The sequence below is a fragment of the Akebia trifoliata genome, chromosome 9 (genome assembly GCF_017979445.1).
Source record: "Akebia trifoliata isolate Shusen 1 chromosome 9, ASM1797944v1, whole genome shotgun sequence".
NCBI classification, from domain to species: Eukaryota; Viridiplantae; Streptophyta; class Magnoliopsida; order Ranunculales; family Lardizabalaceae; genus Akebia; species Akebia trifoliata.
The window spans coordinates 23,775,888-23,788,772 of record NC_141383.1 but is presented as its reverse complement, the minus strand read 5'-3'; the positions used below and the strand labels follow the sequence as shown (position 1 = coordinate 23,788,772).

The 12,885-nt window shown below is 34.6% G+C and overlaps 1 long non-coding RNA gene and 1 pseudogene across 2 annotated transcripts; both read right to left on the bottom strand.

The window, feature by feature from the left end:
- Nucleotides 1-6,118: 6,118 nt before the first annotated feature.
- On the bottom strand, nucleotides 6,119-8,442 carry LOC147394846 (uncharacterized protein At4g28440-like; annotated as a pseudogene). The gene is made up of 2 exons (XR_015181794.1): nucleotides 8,239-8,442; nucleotides 6,119-7,671 (listed from the first exon to the last, which is right to left on the bottom strand). The product of XR_015181794.1 is annotated as an uncharacterized protein At4g28440-like (transcript).
- A 302-nt stretch (nucleotides 8,443-8,744) lies between these two features.
- On the bottom strand, nucleotides 8,745-11,955 carry LOC147394845 (uncharacterized). Its single transcript, XR_015181795.1, has 2 exons — nucleotides 10,998-11,955; nucleotides 8,745-9,096 (listed from the first exon to the last, which is right to left on the bottom strand). It is a non-coding gene; the product is annotated as an uncharacterized LOC147394845 (long non-coding RNA).
- Between the last annotated feature and the right edge of the window lie 930 nt (nucleotides 11,956-12,885).

Here is a 12,885-nt window from a genome sequence, read left to right as displayed (position 1 = left end):
ATAATTGGAGCCGGGGCCATTACCATCCCTATCCATCAAACATACAATTTTTGTTAGGGATTCCTAAGAAAAATGTATCTTTAAAAAAAGTATATTAATCCTTAGCAAAGAAGAATTGAATTTCTAAGATAATTTTATTTCTACTTATCTCAACCGTTTGTTTGATGGAGAGACCTTAAATAGATGAAATTCTATTAGTTATGATAGGACAACAATAATTAGAATATTTTAATAACATAATCTTTTTGAGATGTTATTTGGTGTATCGCAGTACACATTGATTATTACATTGCATCATATCTAATTACTTCACTTTTTCCCCGTAAAGTTCGGCGGAGATTGGGAAAAGCTTTCCATCAAATGAATGGTCGAGATAGGATGATATTTTGTAAGGATTATCTCATGAAATTCATCCACACATATTTTCTTCGAGATTAGTTAAGATTTTTGATGGATTAAATTCTATGAAAAAGACAAACTCCTTTGTAATATTCAATAATCCTGTCAAAATAGGTAGTAGTTGGGTTGGGACTTGTGAAGATGGGATACGAGTTGTGTGGGGCTGAGCCTCCTGTCGCCAAACACTTTGCTCTTTTGCTTTCTCTTTCCCCACTCTATTCGTTTATTTTGTCTGAAAAGATCATGAAACCGCGTTTTCTCTCTTTCTACATAGAAAAAGTTGGCATCTCTCACATAGTCGCATTTGCTTATTTTGAGTGTGTTTTGTATGTCTGTCCAAAATATTTAAAGTTCTCTTGATGAGTTGTTTTTGGACTGGACCCCAATTTTTTTTTCTTTTTCTCTGAACTGTAGAGTGATAAGAAACAAACCCAAAGAAGATTCTAATAGAAAGCCACAAATATCAGAAACACAATTGACTTGGAGGAGGAGATTGGAGAGAGGAAAAAAAAAAACTAAGAGGTTCATAATAGATACTTCCTAGAGTTTCTTACCTCAGAAAATTATATAGAAAATAAAATTCATTTTTTATTATTTATTTAAAAAATGATTTTTAACTATTTAAAAAAAATACTAACAAGGTGGTTTGACTATTTGTTTGAATAAAAAAAAAATTCAAATACCAAAATTACCCTTTATTTGTACATTACTTTCAGAGCAAGGTTCTTTGATCGCCTTATTACGAAAGAAATTCATTTGACCATCTTGTTTAAGAAATCTCTTACTTCAAAATAAGGTCCTTTAACCGTCAATTTTAGTTTACTCACACTATTTACTTACCATGATTTTTTTTGTGGTATACATGCATGTAAACACATCAATGTGTTGTCTTTCTTGAGTTATCTAATTAATTGTATGAGATCATCATTATCGTTGTCAGAGTCATTTTTTCTTTTTAAAAAAAAATTGGATTATGTTCTGTGGGATCACGTATAGTTAGAGTATAGACATTTCCTCGATTGACGTATTTCAATATATCATGAATTATATGTATGTGTTTTCAGGATGGATTACAAAATAATTGTACTTTGAAATTTTTCATTCACTTTTAATATATATTCTCAAGTAGGTTGATTATAAATATCAAATAATATTGGTTTAGAATCTATTATAATAACTAACCTCAAGATAAAAGTTGTTCTAATGTCGTAATTTGAGGCCATCATTGTATGTAGTTCCAACAATGTAATCTCTGGCGTTGCCAGTAAAATTCGAGTACTACCACCAATGTATATTATATCTTCATATCAGCATACAATCATTCTATGAGCCATTTAAGAAATTTGATGTCTACTTGTAGCAACTAGAGAATTAAGGAAAAAAGAAAGTTAAAGAGAGAGAGAGAGAGTATGAATTAGAGAAGTAAGACCACCAAAACTAAGTGATTTAAACACCCTGAAATCCACATTTATAAGTGAAAAATTGACTGTTGTAATTGAAAATTGACCATTGAACCATCTCTTTTTATTCAAATTTCTACCCGTTATTGAAAATAGATTATTGCAACTAAAAATAATAAAATTCAAACTAGGTCGTTTGACCATCTTATTTCCTCTTCATTTAAAAAAAATATGAAACTAGGTCGTTCGACCACCTTATTGTTTCAACTTTTAATTTTAAAAAAATGGAACTAGGCCAATTGACTGTCTTGTTTTACATTTTTATTTAAAAAAATGAAATTATTCTTTTTTGACTCCCAAGACTAACTAAATCAATTAGAACATATAAATAATTACGTTTAACTCAAAAAATCTGCCAAATCTAATCATCCTGAACAAATTTTGAGGTCATATGGTACCACAACTTGTATTGTTTAATTCTTTAATTCATTGAGATGACTCAAGGTTATAGACTATGTTTAACACATCTTGCAACATAAAAATAAAAATAATTTAAAATATTAAACATGTTTTTAAGTTATTTTTAATAACTTTTAATATAGTTTTGAGTTTTCAAGTTTCAAAACATAGAGTAAAGCACGTGGACAAACATTACATTGGGGAACCATACCGCTCATTACTTAATTGAAAAATTGACATTTTTGTAAGAGTATTGTGAGATTTAACCTGTTTTAAATCTTTTCCACATAATAATTTAATTCTATTAATTTTTCAAGATCTTGAAATCACATATATCTCAAGAACTTAATCATGCTTCCGATTTGTAGAGTTGGATGCACCTATCTTGTTCCATTGAAAGTCAATTGGTTGATTTGTTGAAGTGTGCCTTTCGTTTAGCCTTTGATCACGTGCCTTTTACCCCAAACGTGTGAATTGATTGATCTACGTGCTCTAAGTTTCAGACTCACTTTCGATTCACTCTCTATGTTGGTTTGAATTTAGGGTTCTAGTGATTGATGGAGATCACTTCAAATCAAAACCCTTTTCCTTGATCTCTAAAATTGTTAAATCTTATGGGGAGCCGTCCTATTTATATAGATGAGAATTGAGGGTATAGAGTTTCTCTTTTAGTAGGATTCCTATCCATCAAGGTATATTTCTAAAACCCAATGAGGTATTTCTATTTCTAATATCATTGGAATATTCCCCTTATTATTGACGTCTATTTAATAATAGAATCCTTGTTTAACCAAAATGCTTAAATTAGAGCCATAATTTGACAAACTTTGAAAAGAAATTAAATAAATAAATAAAAATAACTTTCATTGTTGATCAACACATTTTAAATTTGAGAGTTTAGTATATCCATTTTCAAAGCATTTGATCACGATCTTTAAACCTAATCTAAATCATGAACCCTATAAGATTAAGGTGTCATGTGCCCCAATGTGGCAGCCCAATTAACTTATACTCATATATGAGTTGATTTGTGGAGTTTCGATACCACGATCAAGATTTAAAACCTGTTGAACCCGTCTTCACCTTTTTTTTGTTTTGCTAACCGAGTGTCCTGGCCAGCTTGCTTGCACAACGACTAATCTCGGGGAGGACTACCATAGCAACCCACCGCGATGGTCCCCATGTTAAATCATGAGAAAAATCCAAGAGGGGAATCGAACCCGTGACGTGCGCCTAACCCACACTTCATGTGCTCGCCCTTACCACTTAGGTAACCCATGGGTTGGTAACCCGCCTTCACCTTTGCTGACCACTAACCCTGGAATCGAACCCGTGACGTGCGCCTAACCCACACTTCATGTGCTCGCCCTTACCACTTAGGTAACCCATGGGTTGGTAACCCGCCTTCACCTTTGCTGACCACTAACCCTTGCTTGTCTTTAAAACAAAAAACAAAAAAAACCTTAGACACCCAAGACATGGAATATTGCAGGCAAGGCTTCACCCAACCCACTAAGATTCTAGAATATATTGGAGTACTAGACTAAAATATGTCTCTTATACAAAGACTACATATTTTAGTTAGATTCATTGATTCAAGGCAATTTGTTATTGCTGTTGGGTGTCATAGTTGTCTATAAGAATCGCACATTTTGAGAAATGGATAATGCATCAAAACGATCTACACATCTCTTATTGTGTCGTTATCTTAGTATGGGAATCGATCCGATAGATTAACTGTTGAACCAATCATGACCATAAATATCATTGGTCCAACATCAATGGGCATGATCTGCATTCAAAACCTCGGGGCACACTCATCAATAGAATCGGACTTCTTCGTCACATAATAATAAAAAAGATAAAGTTTATCGACAAGAAAGAAAGAAATTTCTACATGAATGATGATGAATTTTCCTTTCCTTTTGATACTATCATATAGGGTCAACACCCATCCAACAAGAAGAGAGAAATCTATGTAGATGATGACTTCCTAGCTTGTATAGGGTTGTTAGGTTAATTTAGTTGTTTTGATGTCCCTGTTATTTTCTCCAACGCCATCATCCAGCCTCAACTAGTATTCCTTTATTGCAACCCAAGGTTTTGTAGCTGGTTTTCTCTTTTTTTTTTTTTTTCTTTTCCAACAAGTATATCTTTATTCTTAAATGATAGTAAGATCAATTATACTTTATGAAATTACACATTGGAGAGTCAAGAGATACAATATTAATAAATTGAGCACAAAATGAAGATGAGGATGTTGAAATGATTGAGTAGAAAGACTAGTAACAATAAAATTGGAAATAAACATGTTCAAAAAGGAAAACCTTGGGGGCGGGGGGAGACATTGTTTTTCACCGTGTTTTTCACTGCGTTGATGTGTTTCCTCAAGATACGATAAAAACATCTACAATTATGTGCGCACCTCCACACCAGAAATGTGAGAATCGCAATAACTCTTAATGTCACCTCAGATTACTCAAATAATATGAGAGTAGCTCTAGTACTCTTTGCAATTGTAATGAAAGAAGGCAAAGTAGAAGTGGCTCGACACCAAAATTTGACTGGCTATAAATGACCTCGTTTTTATATTTAAATTTAATATAATCAGGGTCATTTTGATAGAAATACCAAGAAAATTGCAACCTATGGCCATTTAATTACCTTGCTTAGTTTTCAAAATTATAAAAATATCTTTTTTTTTTTTTTTACTATGTAATCTCCAAAAACTCTTTAATCAATATTTTAAATTACAATTAAACTCTTTTGATGCATGTGCTTTTGCACATACCGCCTTCTAGTATACTATAAACTAAGAGAAAATTAATTGAGAAGGTTTGAGCATGCTCTACGAATAATGTTGATTGTAGTCTCAGTTAAAAGAAATATTTAATTAGTTGAAGGTCTTAAGAGATCAAGACCCAAATCCTTGGACTAGGATAAGGTTTGTTGTCAACATTGTTTTTGTACGGTATAATGATTTTCTAACTCAACCAGATAGGATAACTCAAAAACTCACGATGTGGCACCGTAGATTTTTTGCCTTGGGATACACAACTGTGCATCCTCATAAACATGTACGTTGTGTATCCTGAGGCAAAAAAAAATCTATAGTTCTTTGCACATGCCACGTCGATGAGTTTTTGAGTTATTCTGTCAGGTTGAATTACAAAATCAACACTCTTTTGTATATAACTTATCTATAGAAACATAAAATAAAAATATTATTTGTATTGTTAAAAATTCTCTCAATAGGTAAAAAATATGCATGGGTGAAAACTCAAGGTTTTGATAAATCTTTACTCTAACAGCATTGGCCCATTGCCTTGCAGGTTTTAACTCAATGGGTAATACCAATTCAATGTAGTTTTTCTTATCTTTTATAGCATTGTATTTTAATTTGCAGTCATTTTTTAATGTGGTTAGCTGCTTAATTTCATGGAAAATCAAATAAAATATGTCAAAAAAAAAAAAAAAGAGAGAATAGGAGGATGTTGTTAGGTTTGGGACAAAGCCGATGATTTATTGGATAAATAAAGCTTTGATGATTATGATGACGATATGTTATGTACGCATTAAGCCTATTTTTTATAAAGCTTTTAAATAGGTTGAAGCTGTGTTAATGAACCCACCACATGTACATATATATAAACTCGTTTGGATCGGCTGAGCTTTGTGGATCTGCACACCAAAAATCAGCTTGACTAATAGATATATATATATGATTTATCCACATGGGGCTCATGTGTGAGATCCTACCAGTCTCTTACAAGCTGTGCATCACATTTGTTTATCTTATAACCTTTAATCCCAACTAAAACACTACTGATTAATATGTCTTCTTCTATGTGTGTATTAAAAACTAGGGTAAGTTCTTAAAGGACCCCATGAAGGGTTTCTTTCTAAATAGTCCCTAAGTTATAGGGTGTAGTTTGGCAGGACATTTAGTAAACTTTTTCTTTCTAAATGGTCCCTGGATCTCATCTCCCACATTTCTCACGATTAAATGCCCTTAATTGGTCGAACTCATCGTTTTCATCCAAAAATTGGATTTTTGACATCTCAATCGAATTTCAAAGACTCTATTCCGATAGAAAGGATTTAAGAAAGAAGAAAAAAGAAAAAACCATTTTCAAGGGTGTTTTTCAAACATTTTGAAGATGTTTGTTAAAAAACTAGGTTTTTTTTTAAAACTTTTTTCTTAGTTTTTAGATAAAAATCGATTAAGAATGATTCTTTTGGGTTGAAATCATCTAAACAAGTCGTTATCTCAAGTTTTAGTTGATCTTTCCATGAATTTTAGTCGGAAAAGCTAAAAAATTGAAAATCGGTGGGTTTTATCAATGTTGAGCTCACCTCTTTTTATTTAAAAAGTGGTAAACTCGATAGTAATTGAGAGCGTCGAGTTCGATAGTAAATAAAAAGTTGTGAACTTGACACTAAATAAAAAAGTGTCAAGTTCAACAATAATAAAAAGTGGTGAACTCAACAGTAGATAAAAAAAAATGGTGAGTTCGCCTGTAATGAGGGACCATTAAGAAAGAAAAAGTTAAATAAATGTCCTATCATGCTACCGCGCAAAACTTAGAGACTATTTAGAAAGAAAACCTTCTGCGAGGGTCCTTTAAGTAATTTTCCCTCAAAACTATTCTAGAAAATTTTAATTTCTAGCCAACACCCTAGTCAGATAATCAATGGTTAATAAAGGTGGAGTGTGTCATGTGTCATGTGTCATGTTTGAAGGAACACTATTGTAGAAGTAAATCAAGGAAATCTGAAAGCAGGGTATGCTGCACTGATGAATAAAAACCAATACGTGTAGTGGAAGCTAGAAAACCAAAGGGAACAAACATAATATAGAAAGCAGACTGGCAGTAATCATCAGTATTAAAAATAAAGAGAGCTTATATTACCACAGCAACTTTTGCTAAGAGCACACCTATTATTCGATCATTTCGTAAGAATTGGGGCGCTCTTAGCAAAAGTTGGTGTGGCAATAGAAGATAGTAACAACATTGGCATGAGATTTATATATTTCACAACATGGCTTGATGCCCAAAGGTTTGATCTAACCTCCTTTTGTAGTAGTAGTAGTAACTTCAAGATTTTTGCCTAAAATGGAATTTGCCTGGGCAACTTGAACCTAATATGCCAACAAATCCACATATTGTGCAATTCGTTTTTGTGTTTTGTAGATGGAAGGAAGCACCAAATTCCACAAAATCACTCGTCAACAACCTCCTTCAGTTCATATTCCACCAGTGACAGGTTGTTATCTTCCTTCACAGTAAAATCAGCTGGTTCAGAACTATGATGCGGCCCTGCTTGTCCATGGCAAGCCTCATTGTTCCCTTGAACATGTCAATTTTTGCATTTCGCAGAATTACGGTAACATCAGGTTTCATTAAATCCACTGGACATAAGAAATGTCATGTAAATAATAATAATAATAATAATAATAATAATAATGAAACACAAGGAGAAGTAAAGAGGACCACAAAAAGACTGGAAGACATGTCTAGTGTATGTACGCTTCTTTAGGGAATCTAAAAAAAAATGCTTTTATGTAATTAAGTGGATATGTCTGACAGGTGAATCTGTGATAATATTAACGTGTTAGAAATGCTTCTCCAGACCCCTATCCAAAAATAAGAAGAGAAATTGTTCCCAGCCAAATTTGGCACCTCTCCCACCCAAAAAATGTGCCTCATCAAAGCAATGAAGAACTCTTATATTTAAAGCTCATACAACAACGATGAAAATGAAGGGGCACATTCAATCAACTTGTCTCAAGCCTCTAGCAGATGAGACAAACATCTGCTGCTATATGTTAGACCGTACATGAGGAAATCAAGGATCTGTAATGCATGAAAATATAATAAAACAGCGAACGATATCCATAATGTGTGAATTTTATGTCCATCCAAGTAAACAATATACATTGGCAATCACTAGACATTTTAATTATAGAAAATGATACCTTGATCATTTCTGGCGGTGAACACAATCATTCCTGATTCATCTCCAACCAAGCATTCGGCAAGTCGTATTTGACGCAATTGTGGTCCGTTAAAACACTCTTTCCGGAACATCGTATTTGAGCCCACCACCTTCACAGTGATAGTGTGTCCACTAGTGGCGCTGGACGAAGCTGATCGACCTTGGTGAACCCTGGTTTCCTCATACCAGGCTTTACTTCAGCCTTTTCTAGCAAACCTAGAAATACCAAATGAGCAAACTTAAACTTTACAACAACATCAAATTAAAATTAGAACAGAACCAATTCGAATAAGCAATATCAGAATTTCAAAGAAATACAGATACCCAGATCGACGAGAGAACAATTTAGGGTTTTGTACGCGATTAACCAAGGTTTATCTTATCTTAGTGAGATCAAAAGCATGAGCAATCATTGAATGTTAACTTAAAAACAAATGTAGATTATAAACCCTCTATGTAGCAAACCAAAACTGTTACAGATCCAAATTCAAACCAAAAGCTTGGAATTTCATTAATAGGGCCACTTTGAGGGGGCAACCTCCTTTACAAGGCTCTTACAAGTTTTCTCTATATATTAACATCCCTTGCTGCTGTTTATTTTTACCCATTCGGAAATAACTGGTGGCTGATCAGCCCTCCACTTGGCTTGATCTCAGCCCTCAACACCCAACTGACTATCAACTCTAACAAGAACCAAACAGAAGCACTAACCAATCAGCTGACTCTAACAGGCTCTAACAAGAGAGGAACCAAATAGCAACTCCAGCAGATCAACCACATGTGCTCCACCATGTTGCTTCGTCATCCCTTATGCCACCTATGAATTACCCATACATACCTGCCACAACACATACCAAACAGTCCCAAATTAACTGCATCATTACATTTCTCCTTCAGGTCTTGGTATACCTCGCAACTAGCATCTGTTTCGTCATGATCAAGCCACTTGACTAGTACTTGCATCATGACAACTCAGCCTTCTATCTAGGATGGTCTCAGGTATTAGTAACATTCCTTTGCCAGACAGGGGAGGCAACTGATATTGTATATGAGTCTCCCCCCTCCTTTTTTGTGTTTAGAGCAACTCCAACCCATGTCTCTAAATGTTTGCTCCGAATTGGCATCTTCTCTAATTTTAGAGAAGATGCTCACCTCCAAACCAATTTGAACTCCAGCCAGTTCCTTCTTTAAATCACTATTCATTCCCTAAATCACTATTTATTCACTTGAAAAAGTTGAAAAGTGAAGGGACAAAAATGGTATTTAAAGCATGTTCCATGATAAGAGAAGGTCATTTTAGACATGTATGGAAAAAGAGGAATAAAATTGGCATTAAATAAGGTTAGTATTGACCTAGAGCAACTCCAACCCACATTTCTAAATTTTTGCTCCAAATTAGCATCTTCTCTAAATTTAGAGAAAATGCTCACCTCCGAACCAATTTTACTCCAACCAGCCCCTTCTCTAAAACACTATTCATTCTCTAAAATACTATTCATAAACTTGAAAAAGTTGAAAAGTGAAGGGGACAAAAATGGTATTTAAAATATGTTCACGATAAGAGAATGTCATTTTTGACATTTGTGGAAAAAGAGAGAAAAAAATTGGTGTATTAAAATAAAGTGAATAGTGACTTAGAGACGTGAATAGTAGATCTTTGTATTTCGAGATGTGAACAGTGTTTTAGAAGGGCTTTCTTTATTTTAGAGACCAGTTGGAGTTAGGTCCAAACATCTCTATCTCGAAATTTAGAGATTTAGAGACCGTTTGGAATTGCTCTTAGATACGTGAACAGTAGGTCTCTATATTTAGAGATGTGAACAATTTTTTAGAGGGGCTTTTTCTATTTGAAAGGTCAGTTGGAGTTAGGTTCAGATGCCTATATCTTAAATTTAGAGATTTAGAGACCGGTTGGAATTGCTCTCAGAGATATGGAATATAAGGACAATTTGGAAAAATCTTATAGGATGGCCCCCAACTTCTTAAGCCAACCCCTAAAACCACGTTGCATCCTTTCAAAGTGAGTATTATGGAGGGATAAATTCTCCTATCTATGAAGTAACGCCACTTGTCACTAAGGAACATTAGAATTCACTGAGAACATTCTTCCAACCGTAAGTGAGCAGTCGCTCAGTAGTTTACCGAGAATGTGGGGGCTCGCATAAAGGTAGGAGAACGAAATTCCATAAAAGGAAAGGGCTCTAATCCCTGGGATTTTGGGATTTGGATGACTGAGTTAGAAGGGATTCTTGGAAAGAGGATCCCACACGATTCTTATCCCAAGGTACACAAATTTTCTACATTAAAACTCTGTCAAATAGTGGAGGATCCTAAGGTACACAAATTTTCTACATTAAAACTCTGTCAAATTTCATTGGAATTGACTTAGACATCGGAGGCTCTGTGGAACAGGGACGATTTCGAGGAGTTGTAGATCATCCAATTGGGAGAAGGAAGATCTCGAAGTAATCACAAAAATCAGCTCTACAAGTACGAAGAAGAAGGCTACTACGGGGTGACCCGACCATGTGAGGTGTATGCCCTTAAATTTACCCTTCCCTTAAGTTCTTCATCGTTAGCGACCATGACCTCAAACCCTCCGTTTATTTAGATGGGTACCCCATTTTTTGTCCTATAGTCGTGTCAAGAAAATTGTGGGTACTTATCAAAAAAAAAAAAAAAATTTGTGGGAACTCCCATTATCAATTAACACGACAACATTCAATCAATTAATTTTACCTTTGTCCCTCATGTTTTGAGGTTTCACGGCCGGAATTTCTGGAGTAACAACCTCAACTACATCATCTTCTATTTCATCCTCCTCGTCTGTATCATCATCATCGCTGCAATCATCCAACCCCTCCATTAAATACACCTTAGGCATCTCGCACTTATGCTCCATGCTCCATTTTTCCTCACAATTGTAACAAAGACCTTGATCTCATCTTGCCTTCATCTCAGCCGGAGAGATACGCTTGACTGTGATGGTTGGGAGAGTGCTACTGATTGGGGCATTTGATCGAGCACCTTCCACTCGCTGTTGTCGCCTTTGCAAATTCAAACTCTCTTCTTGGATCCGAACCAACCCGAAAGCTGATATCAATGTCAACGATCGAAACATCTTCACAATTTGCCGAATTTCTTCATTCAATCCGCTTATGAAGAAGCTCAGCACAAAAGGTTCACTCAGACCTTCAATTTTGTCTACGAGTTCCTCAAATCTGAATAGGTACTCTTCAACCGTTCCAAGCTGCTTGAGCTGAGTTAACGCCTCCACCGGGTCTTCGTGATCATTTGGTCCAAATCGGATCTCCATGGCCTTGTTGAAAGCTTCCCAACTTAAGATGTCGAAGAAACTTGGGTTCACATATTTGTCGACAAAGGTCTCTCTCTCCTCTCTTGCGCCTCCAATTTAGATGTCAACAACACACTCATCTGCTGTGTCAGTTTCTTTAAAACCTTTTGTTGAGAATTCTGAGCGTTCTTCATCTCTTTTACGATCTCTACGAGCTTGTTGAATCGAGAATCTTCAGCCATTGATCTTTGGATTCTGTAACAACTGGTATCAGAGCCAAAGCTCTTCTTCCAATGGAGGAAATTTCAGTAGCGAATCACAACGCACGGAGTTGAAGGAGAGAATTTAAAGGCGGAGGCATGGCCGCATGGGATCATGCAGGGAATATTTTTTGTTTGAAAAAAAATGTGGGACCCATTTGAGTTAAGTGAGATTCTCTGACTCGGTTGCTGAGAAATAGCTGCAACTAGGGTCGGTAATCTTAACACGAGTTGTGAAAACCACACGAAATTAATGAGTTTGGGTCAAGCCTAATTGAGTTTAGGTCATATTGGAGTCAATCTGTTTAACACGATTATTAAATGGATCGGGTCTAGGTTAGGAGCATCAAGCTGTTTAACCTGTTTCGTTACATTTACTTACTGAGTGCTGATTTTGTAATTCAACCTAACAAGATAACTCAAAAGCTCACTAACGTGACAGGTGCAATAACTGTAGATTTTTTTCCTTAAAAAACACAATCGCACATGTTTTATGAGCTGAGGGAAAAATCTATAGATCTTGCAGGATACACGCAATTGAGTTTTTGAGTCATCCTGACAGGCTAAGTTACAAAATTATTACACTTACTCGTTAACATGTAATTTTAAATATATAAATAATAATTTAAGAATTTTTTAAACTACTCATTTTGGTGATAATAATTTAATTTATGTTTTGTAATACTTAACCTATGTTGGCAAATATTGATTTAGGAAAAATTATTAAAACTGTACTAAAGTTTTAATTATTTATAATAAAAATAAAATTAATTTTTTTCAAAAATTTCAACAAACTAATTAAAATGTGAGATTGTCTAGCGTTTTAAGCTATTTCAAAGATTTTCATTTCAAAAATGCCCAAATGCTTAGCACACTGAGCTGTCCAATGAGTTACTAAAAAGTTGGACAGTACATTTTTTACAACAACAACAAAAAAGCACGCAAACACTCATTTTCTTTTTACATAAATCCAATCCCTTTACTCTCCCTCACTTTTTCACGAAAAAAAAAACTTCGTCCTTATAAAATTCTCTCCTCCTTCTATATTCGTCTTTTTTTTTTTTTTTTAATC